Source organism: Peromyscus eremicus, chromosome 3 (genome assembly GCF_949786415.1).
Source record: "Peromyscus eremicus chromosome 3, PerEre_H2_v1, whole genome shotgun sequence".
Classification (NCBI taxonomy): domain Eukaryota; kingdom Metazoa; phylum Chordata; class Mammalia; order Rodentia; family Cricetidae; genus Peromyscus; species Peromyscus eremicus.
Window position 1 is genome coordinate 60,446,749 of NC_081418.1, and position 25,623 is coordinate 60,472,371.

Here is a 25,623-nt window from a genome sequence, read left to right on the forward strand (position 1 = left end):
GAAGGACCATATGGGTGCTGGGAATAAAACCTGAGTTCTCTATAAGAGCAACCAATGAGCCAGCTCTTCAGCCCTGGCATTTACTATTTCATATAATAATACTCAATTACAGCAAGTGCTCTTGCCTGCTGAGGCATCTCTCCAGCCCCAGAAGTATATACACCAACATATCTTACTCATAATTGGAATTGAGGGCTGAGCTTGGTGATGAATGCCTATAATCCCAACAGCACTCAAGGAGTTGCTGCATTAAGATAAAAATTCTGGGGCCAGTCTTGGCTAAACAGTGAGTTCAAGGCCAGCATAGGATACATGAGACCATATCTCAAAATAAATAAATAAATAAATAAATAAATAAATAAATAAATAAATAAATAAATAAATAAATAAATAAATAAAACTAAGACAGATCAATCTATCAACCCTATCAATCTAATACCACTTGAGAAGAATACTTTCAACATCACATTCCAGGCAGGGTCGTTGTTAAATCCTACCAACTTTATCCCACAGCAGCAGTAGCATAAGAAAAATAAATAAATAAATAGGTGCAGCTGGGGAGATGGCTCAGAGGTTAAGAGCACAGGCTGCTCTTCCAGAGGACTCAGGGTTCAACTCCCAGCTCACAACTGTCTGTAACTCCAGTTCCAAGTGATCTGATACCCTCACACATGCAGACATACATGCAGGCAAAACACCAATGCACACAAAAATAACTTTTTAAGTAAATACTAAAATGTTTAATAAACAAATAGGCACTAAGACCCTTTTAATCCCAGCATTCAGGAGACAGAAGTAGGCAGATCTTAGTTCAAGGACAGCCTGATCTAAATAGTGAGTTCTAGGTCTCTCTACATAGAGAGACCCTGTCTCAAACAAAACAAAACAAAACAAAAAATAAAATAAAATAAAATTTAAAATAAAAGGACTCCCTGCAAAGCTCTTTCTTACAAGTTCTCCTATGGCTATGAGAATCTGTGTACACACGAGAATGTGTGTGTGTGTGTGTGTGTGTGTGTGTGTGTGTGTGTGTAAGTACAAGCGGGTGGGGTGGGGGGGAGAAAATGAGAAGAAAGAGGAGGAGATAGGTCGATAGAAGCTCCATTAAAGAAAGTAGATCCGACATACGCAAGCACCTAAAAAAAGTGGACTGGATTCTCTGAAGCCCAGACCTGGAATCCTACTACTACACAGCCAGCAGAGACCGCCTGCTTGGTTAACTCTTTCGTAACCATGTACAGGTACCTTTCCCTCTGTTTAATTCTAAACAACCCAACAAGTGCAACTTATTATTTTGTAATACTTACACTAAAGAAGTCTGTTGGAAACCCAGGACATAAAACAAAGGGAAACAAAACACATTTTTCCATCATTTCACTTCACCAAGTTAAAACCTTACTTAAGTTAATCCTTTCAGTAAATCCTTTCCAATATACTATCTATGAAGTGAGAAAGTCAAAATGATCTCTGATTTGTACCATAAATGCCCTACTAGGGCTTTATTCTGCTAAAGCAGACTCTCCCATTTAACAATGGAAGCTGTTCAATTCAAAAAAAAAAAAAAGTCTAAGATGCTGCAACCTGCTTTTCTTCTTCCTCATATTTTATAGATACTTATCATGTTAAATAAAGAGTTTAGGGGAAAAAAAAACACTTGTTCCAAGCTTCAAAACAAGCATCTACAATTACAACAATTATCCTTCTGTTAATAAACAAGCAGTTTTTCCAACTTTCTTATCCTTAATGAAGCTGGCCCAATGTTTTTTTGCTCCTGCACTGAACAAGGAAAGGTGGCTCCTGCCACCAAGGAAAAGGGGGAAGGAAAAAGAAACCTGATGTCATCTGCTTTTGTTGCTCTAATAACTAATGAACAAGCTTAAGTGATGGCTTAACCATGGTACCAGAGAATTCTTATTTTTAAAGATCTTCAACATGGGAGGAGGTGAAGAGCAGATGAACTAACTAGAGATCAGGTTCTGACTTTCCACACAAACTAGGTAAATAATTGGTTTTTTGTTTGTTTATTCCAGGACACTAAAACACCCTACCACTCAGAGCCCGGACTCCTATAGACTATTACTTTCCACAAAAAAAGTCTCTTCTAAAATGTTACAATTATCTCACAAAACTTCAGAATAATAAAATCCAAGGAGTTATGATTTAAGACAAAACCAAGACAACAGACTGCTATACAGCTACTAACTGCCTGAAAGTTGCTTATACAATAGGATAAACCCAGGCTTTCTTTGAATCATATGAAAGAAAACCACTGCAAAAACAGATCAATTTTTTATTATGAAAAATAATTAATGTCACTCCAAAGAAACATCTACAATGAAGTTATCTTAAATGTGTTCAGAAGACACAATGCAAAACTTGATACTCCTTGTTTCCATGTAACATAATCATTCTCAAATATAAATAAAATTCTACAAGTTTGAATCAGATTTTTGTCCTAGTTAAATTAAATTTACACTAGTCATTTAGAAAAAGTATATTTAGTACAAAGGTTTACCAAAAAGGCTTTAATAAAAACAGGGACTGGTGGCCAAGTGTGGTTGCATACACCTTTAATCCTAGAGCTTCGAAGGATAGGCCAGTCAATCTCTGGGTTCAAGATCAGCCAGGTTCTACAAAGGGAGTTAGTTATGCTGTGGACATATAGTAAGATCCTATTCCCCTCAGAAAATAAAATACAATAAACATAAACACACATACACTTAGTCTGGAGAGATGGCATAGTGATTAAGAGTGATTCCTGCTCTTCCAGAAGACCAGAGTTGGGTTCCCAGAACCCACACTGAGAGGCTCAACCACCTGTAACTCCAGTTCCAGGGCATCCAATACCCTCTTGTGGCCTCCATAGGCACTCTAACATGTGTAGCATATTCATATTCCCCCTCCCTGGTCTCTGTTTCCCGTCCCCCTCAGTTTTTAATAAGAATAACACACACATGGGAGCCAAAGAAATGGCACATCCGATAAAGGGGCCTCCTGTCAAAGACTGATAAACTAAGTTGTGTGCCTGGATCTCACTTGGTAGAAAGAGAGAGAACCGGCCGGGCGGTGGTGGCACACGCCTTTAATCCCAGCACTTGGGAGGCAGAGCCAGGCAGATCTCTGTGAGTTCGAGGCCAGCCTGGGCTACCAAGTGAGTTCCAGGAGAGGCACAAAGCTATACAGAGAAACCCTGTCTCAAAAAAACAAAACAAAAAAAAAAAAAAAAGAAAAGAAAGAGAGAGAACCAACTCCTTTAAGCTGTATTGACCTCCATACAAATACCCATATACAATTAATAAAGAAATAAATAAAATTTTAAAATAATGTATTGGCAAAAAACACATTAATGGACTTCCTCACACAATCACTTTGGTTTCATGCCCTTCTCTATGGCACAAATTAGGATGCTGCATGAGGGCATATTTAATAAACCAGAATCTTGTCAGCATCAAGCATTAAGTACTGAATTTCACTGACTTCTCATTTCTCACTCATTCCATGGTTCCCTTCTCTTTCTCCCCTAACAAACGTCCCTAAAATTCTAAATGTCACCTACAGAAAAAATTACAGACATCTTTATGAAGATAAATAAAATTAGTTTGTGGAAGCTTGGGGCTGTATCTGGTTAGCAGCTGGAAACAGAAATGAAAGAAAAGATGAGTTACAGAAAAGCAGGACATGAGTAACAGAAGCAATAAACAACTTGCTTATTTGTGACTTTCCAATCATTTAGTTATTTTCATTAAAAGCATAAAATTAAAACTTGGCTAGTGAGGCAGTTCAGCAAGTAAAGGTACCTGTTGCCAAGACTGAAGACTTCAATTTGATCCCTGAAACCCAAATGGATGAAGGAAAGAACCAATTACATCAAGTTGTCCTGACCTCTGCACGTCCCCAATAAATAAATCTTAAAAAATTAAAGTTAAATATATATATACACATATATATGTATATATGTGTGTGTGTGTGTGTGTGTGTGTGTATATATATATATTATAGTTGCCAAGTAAGGCAGTTTATGACTATAATCTCATCATTAGAAAAGTAAAGGCAGGCAGATCTTTGAGTTTCAGGCCTGTGTTATATTGTGAGGTCCTGTCTTTAAAAAGCTTAAAATAATAAGAAAAGGCATTTCTCAATGAACTAGGAATTTGTATTCATAAAACAATATAGGCAAATTGCCACTATTGTTGTTTGTCCACCAGAACTAGACAGTAAGACCCTATTGCTAAAGATAGCACATGCTCTAGTTGAAGGATATTTTTATAAAAAAGAATAATAATAAGCTAGAACTAAGATGAAAATTTCTTTTCTGCTGAATATAAACTACTAAGGAAGCACTATCGCTAAGCCTTAACTCAGCAGTGGCACCTGCATGCTACACTACTATCCAGACAGTTAAGAAGTACCCATTAGCACGGAGGTAACCAAACGATTTCTCATTGGATTTGAGGCCTGCTCCACATCTAACAGTGTAACCTAAAGCCCATGGTGGAGGAGATTATAGGCCCTAATTGGAGAAGTCACTAATTGTTTTGCTAAATGGACATGTTATGTCCATCAAAAAGCCCCCTAAACATTTATGTGGGCTTTTTTGTTTGTTTTTCAGTTCGGTTCAGACAGGGTTTCTCTGTGTAGCTTTGGCTCTATCCTGGAATTAGCTCTGTAGACCAGGCTGGCCTCAAACTCAGAGATTTTCCTGCCTCTGCCTCTGCCTCCGGAGTGCTGGGATTGAAGGCATGTGCCACCACCGCCTGGCTAAACATTTATGTTTATACCCATAAATTAATGATGCTATCAGCTTTTGTCAGAGAAAGCTTTTTGCAGCAACAGTGGTAACTGCAGAGACTCATAAGTGTTCAAGGTGCAGAGGATAAATGACTGAATATAACATAAATGTGACATCTATAACATCCCACCCCCACACAAGCTCAAGGAATGTCACCAAAGAGAGAGCAGAAATAGCCAGTAGAGGGGAAAGAGTATTGTGGAACATTATCTTTCAAGCATGGCACAGCAGTTGTACTCGAACTCACATCAGCTGTGTTAACTGAGCAAGACATGCAGAAGACTGGGGCCCAGTCATCACCCTCCCACGGAGGTAAGAGAAGTGCATGATGTACACCCTTGTCCAATGGTCAATAGACAGTTAATAGTTGCTTGGGGGCAAGGGGTGGGGGGGTTAGAAAGACTTTTTTTAGTGGTGTAGCTCTACATTCACACTCTTGTAAACAACTCTAATGAAACTCAAAGAGCTATTTAAAAAAAAGACATGAACGTGAAGAGGGACTACTTAGGAAGAGGGTTGGGAAAGGTAGGATGAGAAAAAAGGGGATAGTGGGTATATATGCTCAAAATGTTATATAGATGAAAATGTGAATGAAATTGGGCATGGTGGCCCACACCTTTAACCCAGCACTAGAGAGGCAGAGGTAGGTGGATCTCTGTGACTTTCAGTCCAGTCTGGTCTATATAGAGTTCCAGGTCAGCCAGGACTACACAGAGAAGCCCTGCTATCCGATACTAAACCAAACCCACCATGAATGCCAGGCATACTCTTATCACTGAGCTATCTCTGCTGCCCCCCAACCCCACTCCACCCAAAAATATTTTGAGTCAGGTTCTCGTTTCCCAAACTGGACTTGAACTAACTCATTATGTAGTGCAGGCTAGTAACACATTTATGGTCCTCCTGCTTCTACCTCTGCTATTCCAGAGGACCTGGGTTCAATTTCCAGCACCCTCAACAGCTCATAATTGTAACTCCGATCCCAGGGAATCCAACAGCCTCTTCTTGCCTCCAGGGACACCAGGGAAGCATGTGGTACACAGACATATATTCAGGCAAAAAAGACATTCAAACAAATCACCTATACACATAAAAATAAAATAAAAATGTTAGAATCAAGAGGTGTGGCAGTGCACACTTTAATCCCAGCACTCTGGAGGCAGAGGCAGGCAGATCTCTGTGAGTTCGAGGCCAGCAGGGTCTATAAAGTTAATTCCAGGCCTGCCAGGGCTACACAGTGAGACCCTATCATAAAAAAAAAAGAAAGAAAGAAAGAAAGAATGAAAAGAAAAACAGAAAAAACCCACAAACAAGTAAATAAATGAGGAAATTAAATCACAATATAATCCTAAATTGAGCTCACCCTTTAAAAAGGAAAACACTATTTTAACTGAAGTTCAGATCATTCCATACTCTCACCAGTTATCCCCAGAGACCTTGAAGGAGGTAGCCAATATTTGACACCATCCTCTAAATAACAGGGTAGGAAAAAAACCTACCCTGATCCTGATTAGGATCAGCAAATATTAGGATTGGGAAATACAATGAGATCACATAGACAGTTGATAAGAAACTCTGGTAATAAGAAAAGCCTAAACAATTCTCTTAAAACTATCAATAAATTCTTTGCTTTGATTATTTCCCAACAGCAGTAAAGAGTCAGCAGTAAGGTCACAAGACACTTGGTAGCACACAGGCCACTAACAATGTCAGCAGTCTCAACAGCTCCTGCCCATCCAGGAAGAAAAAAAATGAGATAAGGAGCTCAACAGAAAGGATGGGCAGGTAAGATGGCTCAGCAGGTAAAGAAAGGCTTGCCATCAAGCCTTATGACCTACGTTCAATCCTTTCAATTCCCAGGAGCCACATGATGGAAAAGAACCAACTCCCCCAGATGTCCTCTGACCACACAGGTCTTGTGCATACAGGGGCAAATAGGCATGCACACACACAAGAAAATAAATGCAAAACAATATATTATTTTGTTGTTGTTTCCAGACAAGATTTCTCTGTATAACAGCCCTGGCTGTCATCAAACTCGCTCTGGAGACCAGGCTGGCCTCGAACTCACAGAGATCTGCCTGCATCTGCCTCCTGTGTGCTGAGATTAAAGGCATGTGCTACCATGTCCAGGAAAAAAAAAATTAAAGAAAAAAAGAGCCAAGCATGGTGGTGCAGGCCTTTAATCCCAGCACAAGCACATGGAGGCTAAAGTTGGCAGATCTCTGTGAGTTCAAGGACAGCCAGGGCTACATAGAGAGACTGTCTCAAAAAAAAAAGGCGGGGGGACTAACTATAGGAGTGAAAAAGTAAAATAAGAGCAATGCAGTCAAAAGATAAAAAGGGGACAAAAGATAAATAAGCCAACTTGTGGGAGAATCTACACTTCACCAACCTTTTTAAAAGGCAACCACAAAACATACCCAAAATCTTTCTAATTACTAGCATAGTGTTGAAAATGCAGTCACCATGTAGAAGCTCACCATCTGATCATCTTCTTCAGCTGGGTCCTGGTCTACTTCTGAGTGTCTGTTCCAGGTCTCAATACACTGGAGCACACAGCTTTTGAAAGTGCATTCCTTTAAGTCACATTTTTAGAATTTTATTTATTATCATTGTGTATGTGTGTGATGTGTGTCTGTGTGCCACAACTCGTGTGTAAAGGTCAGAGGACAACTCTGTGGAGTTGGTTCTTTCCATCCACCTTTATGTGGATTCCAGAGATCAAACTTAAGGTTGCCAGGGTTACATCACTAGCCCAAGTACCTTTCCACAGAGCCATCTTAATATCTTAATAACCCCTTTGATATTTATTATTATTATTATTATTATTATTATTATTATTATTATTATTATTTGTGGGGGAAAGGGTGGGTGGTGTGTGTATGATGTGTGAGTTTACATGCCACAAGCATGTGTGGTCAGAGAAAACATCCAAGAATCAGTTTGTTCCTTAAACACTATGGGTTCCTATTGGGGAATATTATTTTAAAGTGTTACTTTTGTTTATGTTGCATTTGTTTAACTCTAGGAAGCTGTGTTACTTTGCCTGTCTAAAACATCTGATGGTCTAATAAAGAACTGAATGCCCAAGAGCAAGGCAGGAGAAAGGATAGGCAGGGCTAGCAGGCAGAGAGAATAAATAGAGGAAGAAGGAGAGAGGGAGGAGGACTTCAGGGGCCAGCCACCCAGCTACACAGCCAGAGATGGAGTAAAGAAAGAAAAGGAAGCCGGGCAGTGGTGGCGCACGCCTTTTATCCCAGCACTCGGGAGGCAGAGCCAGGCGGATCTCTGTGAGTTCGAGGCCAGCCTGGGCTACCAAGTGAGTTCCAGGAAAGGCGCAAAGCTACACAGAGAAACCCTGTCTCGAAAAACAAAAAAACAAAAAAACAAAAAGAAAAGAAAGAAAAGGTATACAGAATAGAGAAAGATAAAAGCCCTGAAGCCAAAGATAGAATAATTTAAAGTTAAGAAAAGCTGGCAAGCCAGGTGGAAGTGGCACACGCCTTTAATCCCAGGGCTCAGGAGGCAGAGCCTGGTGAATCTCTGTGAGTTCGAGGCCAGCCTGGTCTACAGAGCAAGATCCAGGACAGGCTCCAAAACTACACAGAGAAACCCTGTCTCAAAAAAAAAAGAAAAAAAAAGAAAAAGAAAGAAAAGAAAAGAAAAGCTGGCAAGAACAAATCAAGCTAAGGCATTTATAAATAAGAATAAGCCTCCATCTGTGATTTATTTGGGAGCTGGATGGCGGGCCCCTCTAAGAGTAAAAGAACCAAAAGAGGAAGAGTAAAAAAACCAAGAACAGGTTCCAAGGATCAAACGCCAACTGTCAGGAACAAGCACTTTTACCCAATGAACCATCTTCTCACCAGTTACATATATATATATATCCCAAGACAGGGTCTCACTATGTAGCCCTGGCTGCCTGGAACTCACTACGTAGACCAGGCTGACCTCAAACTCAAAAGATCTTTGCCTTTGCCTCCTGAATGCTGGGATTAAAGTCATGCACCACTATGCCTGGCTAAGTATATACTTAATTACATTTAAGGTACTGATGTTTGTGAAATTTTACTTAATAAATTTAAGGAAGATTTATCTACCTCATCTCTATTCACTTTCAATATGCTTTTCTGGATACAACAGTAAATAAAAATACTATGGATATCCATCACCCACAGTCTTCCCAAAGTGTTCTCTAGGACTGAGCTTTGAGGAAAAGCAACCTCCATCACCCGTACATCCAAGATGTATCTCATTCAGAACACTGATTTTTAGAAGAAATTTACTTACTCTAAGGGCTATGAGGTCTTTCAAAGTCTTTGGAAATGCTTGGAGAAAGATCACTGATCTCTCTCCCTTAAACTGTAGAAAAGGTATATACCTAGATTATTTATACATTCTTCCTTGGAAAGAGATGATATACCAAGGAGACCTGTAACCGAAAAAACAATAGGAGCCACATTAACTGAATACAAACTGTGGTGACAAGATTCAAATCAAGCAATTTTTTTCTCTAGGCCTGCTGCTCTACTCTGACCTACTCAACGCTAATAAACAGATGGATTGCTTACTGTATATCAGTCACTGTCCTAATTACTTACCACAATTCCAATCCTATGACAGGTGCTACTACTATTCTACTTAGCAGATAAAACAATTGAAGCACAAAGAAGTCATTTGGCCAAGATCAACACAGAGTATCTGTCTGAAAAATGTAAAGCTTCTCAAAGCAAAATGTGGCCATCTGCTTGTATACACACTTCCTACTTTTACTAACTAATGTTCTTTCTACTTAATGCTCACCTTAATCAGAGAGAATAATCAAGTGACTATAATCAAAAACTCATCTTCACACACACAGTGACTCAAATTTGTAAGCCTAGCATACACTAAGTTCCATACCAATCTGAGCATAGTAAGATCCTACCTAAAAGTTTATTACTTTTTTAAAAAGTTCATCTTTGCTAGTCCGACAACTACTTATACATAAAACTAAAATAATTTTGTTGGTGGTGGTGTCATTTTTAAAGTGCTGGTGATTAAACAAGGCCTTTCACATGCCAGGCAAACACTCTAGCACTGAGCTAAATTCCCAGCCCATTAGATAGATAGATAGATAGATAGATAGATAGATAGATAGATAGATAGATAGATAGATAGATAAATGAATAAATATTCAGCTTGAGATTTCTCCAGTCCCCAGCCCTACTGCCCATTACTAAGACTAAAACCACCATGAATGCAAGGCAAATACTGTATCATTGAGCTATCTCTTCTGCCCCTTTTAAAAAAAAAAATTCTATTTTGAGGCAGGTTTCCCAAACTGGCCTTGAACTCACTGTAATATAGGCTAGTCATGAATATATGGTCCTCCTGCTTCCATCTCTCAAGTCTCTGGGAGTTGAGGCCTATTATCAGTCTTTGAAGTAGGACAAATTGAGCCTCGCAATGATGGCACATGCCTTAATCACAACACTCGGGAGGTAGGGGAGGTTTGAGTTTGAGGCCAGCCTGATTACAGAGGAGTTCCAGGACAGCCAGGGAGCTACAAAGAGAAACCCTATCTCAAAACAACCAAAAAAGAATAGTCAAGAATGGCTTGGGTTTTCTAAAATTAAGCATCTAGATGGGTGATGGAAGCACACGCCTTTAATCCCAGCACTCGGAAGGCAGATTAAGGTAGATTGTAAATGGGTTTAATAAATAAACAAGATCCATAAGACAACAACTATAATTTCTATATACTAGCAACACTTTATGAATTTTTTTTTTTTTTTTTTTTTTTTTTTTGGTTTTTCAAGACATGGTTTCTCCGTGTTGTTTTGGTGCCTGTCCTGGTTCTCACTCTGTAGACCAGGCTGGCCTTGAACTCACAGAGATCCACCTGGCTCTGCTTCCCGAGTACAGGGATTAAAGGCGTGTGCCATTGCCAGCTGCCCAGCTCACTTTATGAAGTTTAAAAAGAATTTATGAATTTTAAAAAGAATAAGAAGCTGCGCATGGTGGCAAACAATTTTAGTCCCAGTGTTCCAGAGGTAGAGGATAGTAGATCTCTTTGAGTTGGAGGCCAGCCTGAGACCAGGTTACTTACTACCATAGTAAGTTTCAAGACAGCCATTGTTATGTAGACACCCTGTCTGAAAGAAAGAAAGAAAGAAAGAAAGAAAGAAAGAAAGAAAGAAAGAAAGAAAGAAAGAAAGAAAGAAAGAGAGGGGGAGGGGGAGGGGGGGAGGGAGGGAGGGAGGGAGGGAGGGAGGGAGGGAAGCCTTCAGAGGGCTGGAGAAATGGCTCAGTGGTTAAGAGTGGCTGCTCTCTCTTCCAGAGGACCAGCGTCTGTGATTCCCAGCACCTACAGGCAACTCCCAATTGTCTATAACTCCAGTTCCAAGAGACACCTTCTTCTGGCCTTCACAACTATCAGGCAGGTACATGGTGCAGAAACATACAGGCAGGAAAAATACTCATGCACATGAAATAAAATAATTTTTTAAAAAATAGTACAAGACTTGCACCTGAAAAATTATAAGAAATTTAAAATTATTTACACTGTGTTGGGGACATAAAGCATTTATGTAGCAATCAATCCTGAGGCCCTGGTTATAATCCCCAGCACCATCTCTTTAAAAAAAAAAAAAAAAGAAGAGAAGAGCCACATACAATGAGGGCCAACCCAGTGATGCACCCCTTTAATCCCGTCAGAGCAAAGCATGCAGAACTCTGTGCTTTCTTTTGAGACCAGCCAGGGTTACAGAGTGACAAAAAAAAAAAAAAAAAAAAACCAAAAAAACCCAAAAACAAACAAATGAAAACTCTTTTTGTTTGTTTATTCTGTTTTTCAAAACAGGGTTTCTCTGTGTAGTTCTCCATATCCTGGAATTCACGCTGTGTAAACCAGGCTGGCCTCGAACTCAGAGATCCACCTGCCTTTAGGCATGTGCCACCACTGCCCCACATGAAAACTATTTCTAACAGAGATGACAACTGGGGGAGAAGTGGTTATCACTTTCTTCCAATGAATGGTATAGCAGCTGATACACTGCCCATGGCCAAAAATAAGCCCCTACCCACAGTCGTACCAGCAGTTCTGATTACTTTTTGTGACAGCAGGACATGGAATAGAAAGAGGATTTGTTAAGAAGGTGAACAGGAAGAGGGAATGAGGGGTGAAACTAGAAGTCATTTATATACATGTATGATGCTGTTAACAGGGGGGAAAAAAGAACAAAAGTTAATTTAATTGAGAGGTTTTTTTTCTTCTCTCTACTAGAATCAAGCCAAGCCCCCCATACCTGCTAAGCAAAGACCCCCTCACTGAGCATCAGAATCACTAGTTATGGTTTTACTGCCCCTACCATGGTTATTTTCCTAACAGACAGGTTTCTCCTGTTTAACATTCCCAATGGCTCCCTATTGTCCATGGCAAAAAAAAAAAAAAAATATGAAGGCCCCAATTTGCTCTCTTCCTCCAGCTTCTCATTTGCACACACGTACCTTACCTGGTTCTCTTTCAGCAATGTATTTTCATTCAAGACTTCCTAAAGCCAGGTATAGTAGCAGGTCATGCCTGTAGTCCCAGCATTCTAGAAGATGAGTCAGGAGAATTGCCTCAAGTTCAAGGCTAGGCTGGGCTACAGTGTGAGACCTTTTCTTTAAAACAACAACAACAACAACAACACACACACACACACACACACACACACACACACACACACACACATACACACAAAAAAAAAAAAAAAAGGAGGGGTGAAGGGAAACTCCCAGAAATAAGTGGCACACAACAGCACTCAGGAGGCTGAGGCAGATGGATCTCTGTGAGCTGGAGTCCAGCCTAGTCTACATAATTAGTTCCAAGACAGCCAAGGCTACCTAGAAAGACCCTCTCTCAAGGAAAAAAAAAAAAGGAAAAAGAAAGAAAGAAAGAAAGAAAGAAAGAAAGAAAGAAAGAAAGAAAGAAAGAAAGAAGGGAGGGAGGGAGGGAGGGAGGGAGGGAGGGAGGGAGGGAGGAAGGAAGGAAGGAAGGAAGGAAGGAAGGAAGGAAGGAAGGAAGGAAGGAAGGAAGGAAGGAATTAAAAGGGCAGGAGTCATAATGGCTCAGCAGTTAAGAGCAAAGCTGCTTTCTCCAAGAGTCCTGTGAATCATTTTGCATTAACTGGCACTGAACTAACTTCCACAGTATGAGGAAGGACAGGAATTTTATCATATACCGACCTCTCCTAGTATACAGTGCTTCTTAGCTGACTTTGCCCATTATCTTCCCAGAGTGATTAACAAAAACGAAGCAAGTAAACTCAGCCAGAGTAACACATATGCTTCAGGAACATACTTAGGAAAAATAAGAAAAGCAGCACAGCCTTACTTTATTTTAAGCAGGGTCTCCTCACGAAGCCCGGCCTGGCCTGGGGTCACTATGCAGACCAGACTACCCTCAAACTTGCAGCAATCCTCCTCCCACTTTTGCCTCTGGAGTGCTGGATTACAGACCAGTGGCACCACACTGGGGGGGGCGGGGGGAGAGATTTAAGTCACCTATAATTTCATTATAATACACAGCAATTATAATATTTAACCCTTTCCTTCCATACTGGGGGGAGGGAGGACATGAATCTCAATAATAAAGAGTCAAAACCAAGGTTTACAAGATGGCTCAGCAGAAAAAAGCACTTGCTGCCAAGCCTGATGACATGATGGAAGGAAAGAACCAATGCCCACAGGTTGGTCCCTGTCCTACCACACACATGCTGTAGAACACATACATCAAGACATGCACAATAAATAAAATTGCCAGGCAGTGATGCTGACCACCTTTAATCCCAGCACTCAGGAGACAGAGGCAAGTGGATCTCTGTGAGTTCAAGGCCAGGCTGATATACAGAGTGAGTTCCAGAACAATCAGGACTATATTGAGAAACCCTGTCTCAAAAAGTCAAAATAAATAAACAAATAAACAAATAAATAAATAATTATACACACATTAAAAAATATTTTTTTATTGCAGTCCTGGCCTCTCTTAAGCTATCCTGGCCATGTCACTACTATAATTATGTTCAAATTTACATGTATGTATAAGTTGAAACATGGAGCGCTTTTAAAATATTTTTTCTAATGTATTTTTTATGTGTCAGTATTTTACCTTCATGTATGTATGTGTGCCACATGCATGCCTAGTACTCATAAAGGTCAGAGAAGGACACTAGATACCATGGAGCTGGAGTTATGGATGGTTGTAAGCTACCCTGTCTTGGATAGTAATCAAACATGGATAGTAATCTACATACATATACACACATACACACACACACACAGGTGCACACAGATTTTTTGAGACAGTAGATTTCACTGTAGATCAGGCTGGCCTCGATTCTCCTGCCTATACCTCCTGAGTGCCAGACCACAAACACCCAGCCCAAATGTTTTTTAGGGTAATATTGGTCTATGGTCTCCTCCATTCTGCTTCATGGGACACAGATGTAATGACTGGAGCTCTAGGAGCCATCATGGAATCTTAAAGCAGATGCCATACCCTAGAAACACAAAGGAGGAAAATCACTGAGTGACTCTGCAGTGCAAAGGCACCATACCAACTTATCTCCTATCCTGAAGAATTTGATGTGAAAGAGAAATACACACCCAGTTCAAGTCTGTATTATTCTAGAGTTTTTATTTTAAAAGGGGAGGCGGGTAGAAAGACAGATGGGAATGATGGCATACATCTTTAATCCCAGCACTCAGGTGCCAGGAACAGGTAGGTGGATCTCTGTGAGTTCAAGGCCACCCTTGTTTACAGAGGCAGGGATTGAAAGGTGGACCCAGTCCTTACACATCCTGTTGTTTGCAATACAACCTAGGTCTCCCAACAAAGTACAAATGTTTCACTACATATAAGATGTGCATAAAACATAAAACCCTAACTTTTTCGGGCATTCATAATTCTTTTATCCATTAGGTATTATCTAGTTACAGACCAATCTATAGTCATATAACTACATTTGAAGGGAGGGAGTTTGAGACACTCTCCAGTATCCAAGGCTAGCCTCCCACATACTCAATCTATAGTCCAGGATGACCTTGAACTTGTGATTCACCTGCCTCCATCTCCCCCAGGGTTGAGATAACAGGCACTGTGGATCAAACACAGGAGTTCATGTATGTTAGGCAAGCACTCTATTAACTAACCTACATCACAGTCTTGATAACAGCATTATTTAAATATTAAACTCCTCAATAATAATCCATCTCTACATCAAAATACCTTAGAGAATGAAGGGCCAAAGGTAGCAGGAAGCCTCATTTAACTATCCCAGTAAAAATCTTGAAAACAGTAGTTATCATTTATACGATACATACCATGTTCTTAAGAGCTCCTTAATTTATAAACTCATCTCTTTTTTTTTTTTTTTTTTTTTTTTTTTTTGGTTTTTCGAGACAGGGTTTCTCTGTAGCTTTGGAGTCTGTCCTGGACTAGCTTTGTAGACCACGCTGGCCTCGAACTCCCAGAGATCCGCCTGGCTCTGCCTCCCCATTATTTTTAATGACATTTGTGTGTATACTTTTTTTATTTGTATGTATGTATATGTATATCCCAAGGTACATGTGTAGAGGTTTCTCTCCTTTACCAGACCCAGACTTGGGGCTAAGCACTTTTACCAACTGAGCCATCTTGCCAGCCTAGTGTTCATTATTACTATTACTTGTTGCTTCAAACAAACCACCAAATTTATTCATGATTCACAATCTTGGCTGGGTTCAGCTGGGTGGTGCCTCTGCTACTCTTACCAGTGGTTACTTTTGTGCTCCACTCAACCAAAAAGTCCACTAGGACTTGAACCTGCTGAGACTCGGGAATAGTCAGTCTGGGAACCTATGCCTCTCCACAGACTCTTCCAGCTCCTAGCACTGCAATCACTTAAGACTCCCAAAGCGCAGCCAGGTGGTGGTTGCCCACACCTTTAATCCCAGCACTCAGGAGGCAGAGGCTAACTTGGTCCACAGACCTTGTTCCAGTACAGCCACGGCTACAGAGAAAATCCTGTCTTGGAAAAAAGAAAAAAACAAAACAAAACAAACAAACAAAAAAAAAAACCTCTTAAAATACAAAAGAGAAAGCTACACCCAAACCTAGTGGAGTGTCATTACTGCTGCCAAACCGGACTGGACAAGACATACACTACACAACAGACTGACTTAAGTATAAGTACGGCCAGTGAGGCAGACACCACCTCTTCCTTCAGTACTATACAGGTAACACCTTGATGTGTACATAACCCCCACATACTTGAAGGCCTCTGTCTCTAGACAAATTAAATATTCTTTTTCCTATGTTTGTTTCTCAAGACAGGATTTCTCTATGTGACAGCCCTGGTTGTCCTGGAACCAGGCTGGCCTACGCTTACAGAGATCACCTGCCTCTGTCCAAGTGCTAGGACTAAAGGAATGAGCTACCACACTCAGCTCAAATTAAATAGTCTTGAAAGTTTCACCTAGCCATGGTGGTACTGCACACCTTTAATCTCAGGGCTAAAGGAAGCAAAAGCGAGGAAATCTCTGTGAGTTTGAGACCAGCCTACTCTACATACTGAGTTCCAGGACAGCCAGGTTTACACAGACCTTGTCTTTAATAATAGTAATAATAATAATAATAATAATAATAATAATGCCTCACCTAATTTCAATATGCAATGATGATAAGTACATGAGTCTGATAGGAGAAAAACATGGCCACCCTAACCAAAAACCTCAACTCTGGTAGCACTGTCTAATTATGAAGCCTTAAGATTTTATGTGGTAATTTTTGTACATAATTTGATGCTTATATCAAATATGAAATATATTAGAATCTCAAAGCTATCTGCTGAGATGTAGCTCAATGCCACAGTGCTTGTCTAGCATGAAATAATGCTCTGGGTTCAATCTCTAGCACAGGAAAAAAAATCCCAAATATCAGGAAACAGAAGAAATTCTTTTTTGCCTTATTTTTTGCTGGCTCCACTAAAGAATGTAATTAAGAACAAAACCATATGGACTACAATGACAATCAACTACTTTACTTCTAATGTAATAGGTTACAGTTAAACTTAGAAAACAAACATTACCAAATATGAAATATCAAAGAAATGGGGCCAGCAAGATGGTTCAGCACATAAAGGTGCTTGCAGCTCAGGCTTGAGTTCAGTTCCCAGAACACATGTAAAGGCAGAGAAAAAACAACTTCACAAAGTTGTCTTCTGCTTTCCACATGCATACCACGCATAAGGATGGCTAGATGTATAAGCATGTCTGCACAGACATCAGAAATTCATGTGTACACACACACACACACACACACACACACACAAATAATAATAATAATAATAATAATAATAATAATAATAATAATAACTAAAGTTTAAAAACAAAAAGATGCCGGGCGGTGGTGGAGCACTCCTTTAATCCCAGCACTCGGGAGGCAGAGCCAGGCGGATCTCTGTGAGTTCGAGGCCAGCCTGGACTACCAAGTGAGTTCCAGGAAAGGCGCAAAGCTACACAGAGAAACCCTGTCTCGAAAAACCAAAAGAAAAAGATGTTCTGGACATGGTGGTGCAAGCCTTCAGTCCCAGCACTCTGGAGGCAGAGGCTCAAGGCCAGCCTAGTCTACATAGTGAGTTTCAGGGCTACACAGTGAGACCCTGTCTAAAAAAAAAAAAAAAAAAAAAAAAAAACAGAAAGAAAAAGAAAAGAAAATGGTAGAAAATAATGGGGAGTGGACATGATCAAAATACATCATTATCAAACTTGAAAAAATAAATTTAAAATAATTATCTCTTGCAGGACTTTAAACACACTAGATAAACTTTCTTTTACTGGCCTACATCCTTAGTACAAGAAATCATTTAATACTACCTTGTAAGTCTCATTTAGAAAAGCTTATTAAAATCCTGATCAGAGTTACATTTAAAAATTCCACAATACTGACATTTATAGGTTTGGGTAATGAAAAATTTTAAAATCATTTTGTCATAACATTACTATACACAGAGCTTTCCTAGGGAGTTACTGTCCTTTATAATGAAAAAATTTCAGTAAAAATCCTGCTTTGAGCCTGATGGGCACGTGCTTTTAATTCCACCACTTGGAAGGCAGATGCAAGTGGATGGATTTCTATGAGTTCTAGACCACCCTGTCTACATAGCAAGTTCCACCCCAGCCAGAGATAGTAAGTTTCTGGGGGATGGAAACAGACCCCGCCTCAACACTCATACAAACATATCACACACTAAATAAATAAATGAAATTTAAAAGTATTAGTCACTGATTTTTCATATCACACACTAGATAAATAAATAAATGAAGTTTAAAAATAATAGTTACTGTGCTGCAGAGATGATTCAGAGGTTAAGAGCACCGATTGCTCTTCCAGCGGTCCTGAGTTCAATTCCCAGCACCCACATGGTGACTCACAACCATCTGTAATGAGATCTGACACCCTCTTCTGTATACAGAATAAAGAAATAAACCTTTAAAAAATTAATAATAGTTACTGACGTTTCCCCAATTTCTATTTCTTACATGTAAAATAGTATTTTAAAGTATTAACCTTTGCCAGGCATGGTGGCTCATACCTTTAATCCCAGCACGGGGTAGGCAGAGGCAGTAAATTCAAGGCCATTCAGGGCTATATAGTGAGACCCTATCTCAAAAGCAAAACAAATTGTTAACTTTTTTTTTAATTCAGGAAGTACATTACAAAGTATATACAGCCTTCCAAATATTTTTCTATACACAAAATCAACACAAGTTTTAGCATGTGTACTTTTTATAGGATAAAGTCAAGATTAAACTTATAACTTTGCAACTCCTGAAAATATTTTCCTTAAGCCAACAATGTTCCCACAGATCTATCTCTGTCTTGATTAAAAACAAAAAAAAAAAAAAAAAACCTGCACAGTAGTGGTCAGAGGTGCAGTTCAGGTGGTTAAGAACTTACCTCGAATGTGTGAGGAGGCCCTGGGTACATCCCCAGCAGGAGAGGGGAAACTGCAAAGTAGACCACTGCTTGTAAGCAGGTCCAGGTAAGTCTTTAATTACCTATCCTGAGGCATCCCAAAATTCCATTCCTACATCCCCAGACACTTATTGAGCATTTCTATCCTCTAGCTATACATGCCAGAAACTTTTCACTCCTCTGCAATGATTAGGCTTCTTCCTTCCCTGCCACATCTCCAGTAATCTTCCCTTTGCCTTGCCTATGACATTACAGCAGCAGCACATTATCTCTGCCTGTAGGTAGCTTGTCTCTTCATGCTTCTTATCATGGTGGTTTTTCTAAAATAACCTCATTAAATTACAGGTGGATCTCTGTGAGTTCCAGGTCTGCCTGGTCTACACAGAGTTCCAGACCAGCCTGGACTGTAAAACAACACTTAGGAGGTAGAAAAAGGATTGGGAATTCGGGACCAGGCATAGACTCTAGGAGATCATCTCAAAACAACATGACCAAAAACACAGCAACAACCAAACAAATGATTTGGTTGTTTTCACAACACTTTTTTCTCCCAAAGCCTTAAGAGTCAGCTATCATTCAGGATTTGACTATGAGTCTGTAACCCATTTAAAATGCCTAAAAGTTGATAACCCTCACTACAGGATAGAGACCAAATTCATTAGTCCAAGAACCACTATAGCTTGATCCCACTTCCTCTGCCTCCACTCTCCACCAGGAAAACACTCTAACTTCCCTCTGAAATAATTGTATTCCCTCTGCTCTCCCAAGCACACTCTTTCTTATCACTCTACTTGGCTAAACCTCACCAACCCTTCAGGGTTTAATTCGAATACTACTTCTGGTAAACCTTCCAGAACTCCATTTGGCTGGTGACTCTTCTCATGCAGAGTTGACTCTTCATGATACTCAGCATGTTCTGTATGTGAGTGAGATGTGCCAAAGGGAAAAAACTAAAATGTCAACAAAGCCAGATGTGGTAGAACATGCCTGTAATGTGGTAGGACATGCCTAGAAGTTGGGGAGGAATAGGCAGGAGGCACATGACAATTTCAATATGTCGGCCAGCCTGGTCTATGTATCAAATTCCAAGCCAATAACCTATACATAGTGAGATCCTGTCTAAAAACAACAAAAAAAGTGAGCAGAGGGTCAACAAGATGTCTCAACCAGTAAAGGTGCCTGCCTGGCCACCAGAATTTGATCCCAAGTCCCACATGGTGGAAGGAGAGAACCAATTCCTGTAATTGTTGTGCTCTGGTGTGTGTGTGTGTGTGTGTGTGTGTGTGTGTGTGTGTGTGGTGTGTGTCTACACAGGAATATATACATACAAATTAATTAATGTTAACCCCAAAGAAACGTCTTAATTATTTTAAAAAGTAAACAGAGCAGCTGAAGAACTGGCTCAGCACTTAAGAACACTTGTTGCTCTGCAGAGGAACAGTTTGGTTGCCAGCATCCACATAGTGGCTCACAACAATCTATTAACTCCAGTTCAAGGGGATCTGACGCCTTCTTCTGACCTCTTTAGGCACAGGCATGCACATGGTACAGACATACATGCAATCTTACATACATACAAACACTCTTCCACATAAAATAAAACTAAAAAAACGTTTTACTATAGAAGTAAACAGAAAGCCTAAGTCATCTCAAACTGTGTGTTATATAGCTCCTGCTATCATCCAGCAGCAGCAGCAGCAGAAGCAAAGTGAAACATCTTCCACATGAGGCCTTTTCTAACATATTAAAGCAGAAAAGAGCTGTGTCTTTCCTGTTTCTCTAAAGTTGTGCTCTAAAGTCTCTCATATTCTGCAAGAGGTCAAAACTTCCAATTCTAGGCTATAGAGATGGTTCATATTGACAGAACATGCTTCTCTTACAGAGAACCCGAGTACGATACCCACACCCATAATGGTGGATCACAACTGCCTATAACTCTAGATCCAAGGAATCCGGTGCAGCCTTCTGGCCTCTGCATGTACCAGGTACTCACATAGTACATATACATACATGTAAGCACTCATACAAATACAAAATAAAAATAAGCCAGGAATAGTGGTTCATGCCTTTAATCCAGGACCTCAGAAGGCAGAGGCAGTCAGATCTCAGTGAGTTCAAGCCCAGCTTGGTCTATACAGTGAGTTTCAGGCCAGCCAGGACTACACAGTGAAATCCTGGCTCAAAGGATTAATTAATTTAAAGTAAAAATAAATCTCTGAAAAATAACTTCAGGTTCTAAATTCAAGACTGTTTTTTCTACTAAATATTTCATAACCACAGGCACACATCGGTATGCAAGGCCATTATAAAAAAGAAATCATGGGGCCTGGAGAGATAGCTTAGTGGTTAAGAGCACTTGACTGTTCTTCCAGAGGTCCTGAGTTCAATTCCTGGCAACCACATGGTGGCTCACAACCATCTGCAAAGGGATCTGATCCCTTCTTATGTGTATATGTAAAATACATGAATAAATAGATCTTTTAAAAAAATAAAAATAAAAATAATGCCCATTTTACGGGATAATTTTTTACAACTTGTCTTACCAATAAGTTCTGAAAATAGTTACTGGGTATAAATATGATAAAGAAAATTTTATGCTAAAACCAACAGATAAAAACAACACAGCAGTAGGATGAGCCGGGCGGTGGTGGCACATGCCTTTAATCCCAGCACTCAGGAGGCAGAGGCAGGTGGATTTCTGTGAGTTCAAGGCCAGCCTGGGCTACAGAGTGAGTTCTTGGACAGGCTCCAAAGCTACACAGAGAAACCCTGTCTTGAAAAAACAAAAAGTCAAAAATTCTATCTATCAAGGGTACCTCACATCTCTCCACCAGAAATGAAAGAACTTCGAGTGCTCTATTTTTTAAAAGGATGTTTGTTTGTTTTAAGACAAGTTTTCACTGTGTAGCTCTGGTTGGCCTGGAACTTTGTTATTATGTAGACCACACTGGTCTACAACTCAGAGATATACCAACCTCTGCCTCCCAAGTGCTAGGATCAAAGGTGTATACCACCACAACCAGCTAAAGATATTATGTGTATGAGTATTTGCTATATATATGTATGTGTCCCCAACATAGGTGTGGGAACCAAATCTGGGTGCTCTGGAAGAGCAGAAAGCATTCTCTCCAACCCAATCTAGTGTTCTTTATAGCTAAAAACTGACCATATTTATTTGAGATAATGAAGTTCCATGAAAGTTCCTTAGTTATAAGCTTATATTGACTTAAAGGATATAAGGGCTGGACAGCCACTATCTGATCAGAAAAACCTGTGGCCCAGAGAATAACCTGTAGTTTTCAAAACAGAAAGCAGGTAAGGCAACAGAGTCTTATACACAGTCCTGTAATCAGTTTGTAACTCTGCAAACTGACTACAAATCTTGCATCAAAGAATTAAGTGGGTAGCAAGAAAAATATAATAAATCATTTTAAGAATGAGAAATTAAACTATATAATACTTCTAAATTTGCATAGAAATTCATGTTTATCAACTTTAGCAAGGTGAAATTGTGAAACTAAAAACAGCATAATCTCAAATATTAGAAATTCCTAGGAATAAACCAACAGGACAATAGTAAACTACAGCACAGGCAAGTTAAAACAACCTCCCCTTACAGGGAAGAGTGACTGATAGTTCCAGAACCAGTTTCCAACTAAATTAAGACATTTTAGTGCCTGCTATGGACCAGAGATCAGTAGATATAGATAGATAGATAGATTAGATAGATTAGAAAGATAGATTAGATAGATACTGTATGTGAGATATAAATATATTATATATATAATATATATATCACCATTTATCTGCTATCTTTAAAAGTATTAAGAATTGTTTACTCAGCGTGGCTGTGCATAGAAATTCAAATTCTAGGCCAGCCCAGGCTACATAATGAGTTCAAGGTCAGCCTGGGATACATAATAGACCTTATCTCAAAAAAATAAGAAAGAAAAGAGAGGGAGAGAGGGAAGGGAGGGGAGGAAAGCAAGAAAAAGAAAAACAAAGAATTACTATCATAAATATTATATACCTGTATTATCTCAAAAGGCATAAATAGTGATGGGGGGACTTTCTATTAAATTGTACATACAGTAGTGAAGAACAGTTTCCTATCACTTATTTCAAGCTGGCAGGTATGAGAAATTTTGTTACAGAGTCTTACAACAAAGTAACAACAGTAATCAGCTGCACTGCAATTTTTGCTGATCCCTTGTTAAGACACCATCCATTCTTCCTGATTTTTCTGTAACAATAACACTCAAGTTGTCTCTCCAATAACAGTAATTGCCCTCTGAAAAGTGATTTAGGGCATAGAGCTGACACAGTATCTCAGAAATCCTGTCCCTGCCACATGCTGCTTCAACATTGCCTGTTCACCACTTGCCATCCCTGACATCAACGTTGATGACATAACAAATATGGTAGAACACTTCCTGGCTTCCCACTAAAGCTAGATGTTAGTAGTTAACATTTAATCCCAGAACTCCACAAGCCTTATCTTACTCCATTTAATCCCAGCCAACCTAGTCTACATGGTGGTTTGCAGGCCCACAGTGAAACCCTTATTTAAAAAAAAAAAAAAAAAAAAAAAAAAAACTTCAGCCAGGCGTTGGTGATGCACGCTTTTAATCCCAACACTTGGAGGCAGAGCCAGGAGGATCTCTGTGAGTTTGAGGCCAGCCTGGGCTACCAAGTGAGTTCCAGGAAAGGTGCAAAGCTACACAGAGAAACCCTGACTTCAGGAAAACTTTCATTTAACAGTGACAGAATTATAGACCTCTGGCATATACAATCCTCCAGCAGGGGCTGTTTTATACCAGGATGCAACAGTGGTGCCTCAGGTAAAGAATATGAGCACTCAAAATAACTAAAATAGAGTCTTTATAGTTAAGGAGAAATTTCAGACAAATGTAAATTTCATTATGTGTTACACTTGACATTTGTACAACAGGAAATTCCTGTGTATATATCTACTTCTAAAATTCTGCCTCAAAAAGAGTCCTTCAGTTAAAAATATTTGCTTTTAGGTAGTTAACATAATTTTAATATAATTTTAGTTAATGTAAAACCCATTAACTACATAGCCTATGCCTTTTAAATAAAACAAAAATTGAGCTAGCTAAAACTATAATACACTTGATTTATTTACTTAATTATTAAAAATTCAAACACACAAAAAATTCAAACAATAATTGGCAGGGCATGGTTATCTTTTTTCAATTCAAAAACAAATTCAAAATGCATTCTCTTTTTTAATCAAACTATTGTCATAAGGCCTTATTTCTACCTTGGCTGTAAGTTGGTGATCAACACTGATAATATTAAAACCTTTATTTCCTTTATATTTCATAAAGAATATTTAACTTTCAAGGGATATGGTGAGGCATGTATTTTATTCCAGGACTAGGGAGGCAGAGGCAGGCAGATCTCTGTGAGTTCAAGGCCAGTCTAATCTAGATAGTGCCAGGTTAGCCAGAGCTACATATTGACCCTGTCTCAACCAACCAACCAACCAACCAACCAACCAAGCAAGGCTATTAACTTCCATTTCTTCAGTGCACTGTTTGCAGTTCCATATTATTTACTTACTGAAAACCTTAATCACATTTGTTACGCATCGGTTTCACTTTCAGGGTCTTCACTAACTACAGGGTCTTTTCCAAATGGATGCAGAGATACACAATCAAAAATTTCTTTACTTTCCATTTCACACATTAGTTTCCATTTACATAATTCAAAAACAATTAGAAATTCCACTCCCTTGAAAAGATACCTAATTTTAAAAAAATTAAAAGTTGGAAGCCAGTTACCACTACATTTTACCACCTTGTAAAGAATTATCTTTGCTTTTCGCAAAAGAAAAAAAAAATCCAAAACAGAACTGACCTAAACATTTCCCAAAGTTTTGTTAGGCTATGCTGTCATTCTTTAGCAAAATGTTTAACTTCTCAAAAGGCCACATTTCTCTTCATTAGTAATACTACTAGGAATTAAAATAATAAAGTGGCAATAACCTACCTTCCAGTTCAGAGGAGTTTCACTAACACAACTGAGTTGCACTAATACAACTAAGCTCATGTTAACAGGGAGGCACAATGTGTGTGCATGTGTGCATGGCCCAAACGCTGCAAAAATGAGCACTTGTATGTCTACTCTTTCTAAAAGGAAGAATTTAAATACAAATATAAAACATAGTAATCTCAAATTAATGTAATAAGATGTAAATGTTTTTCTTTTTCTTTTCTCCAGACAGGGTTTGTCTGTCTAGCCCTGGCTATCCTCGAACTGCTCTGCAGACGACTGGCCTTGAACTCAGAGATCCACCTGCCTCTGCCTCTTGAGTGCTGGGATTAAAGGTGTGCACCACCACGGACCTTCTTATGCGAAATAAATGTTTTTCAAACAGCAAATGGGAAGGAATCAAATTAAAACTCTAACATGGTTTAAACCCGTGCTGCTTTTTAAAACAGTGTGTGTTTTAAAGCGACCACGTCCAAAGTTACTTAAGACTCCACATACCTTCTCCAAATTTCAGTCAAGGGAGACATAATGGTATTTTATGCAGGACCTCACCATACAATGTAACAGACAAACTGTTAACTTTGTATCACAAAGAACCTAATGTAATAATGTATACATCCTCTAAACAGTGTTGCTCTCAAGATTTCTCACAGCTAGGTAGGAACTAGCAGGCAATAAAATATGGAGGCGACTGAAGGCCCTGGAACATTTCGTAGTGGAAGGATAGCAAACCCCAAAAAAGGTACATTGGGTCAAGACCTTAATGGGTTCCCGAAGCCCAGGCGGCTATGCCTCAGTTAATACTATTTTTTCCTGCACAACAAATGGA

At 39.4% G+C, this 25,623-nt stretch overlaps 1 protein-coding gene across 4 annotated transcripts in view; it reads right to left on the reverse strand.

The window, feature by feature from the left end:
• Positions 1–25,623, reverse strand: part of Kmt2c (lysine methyltransferase 2C) — a 235,888-nt gene that overhangs the window by 208,955 nt on the left and 1,310 nt on the right. The gene's annotated exons all lie outside the window — the stretch shown is intronic.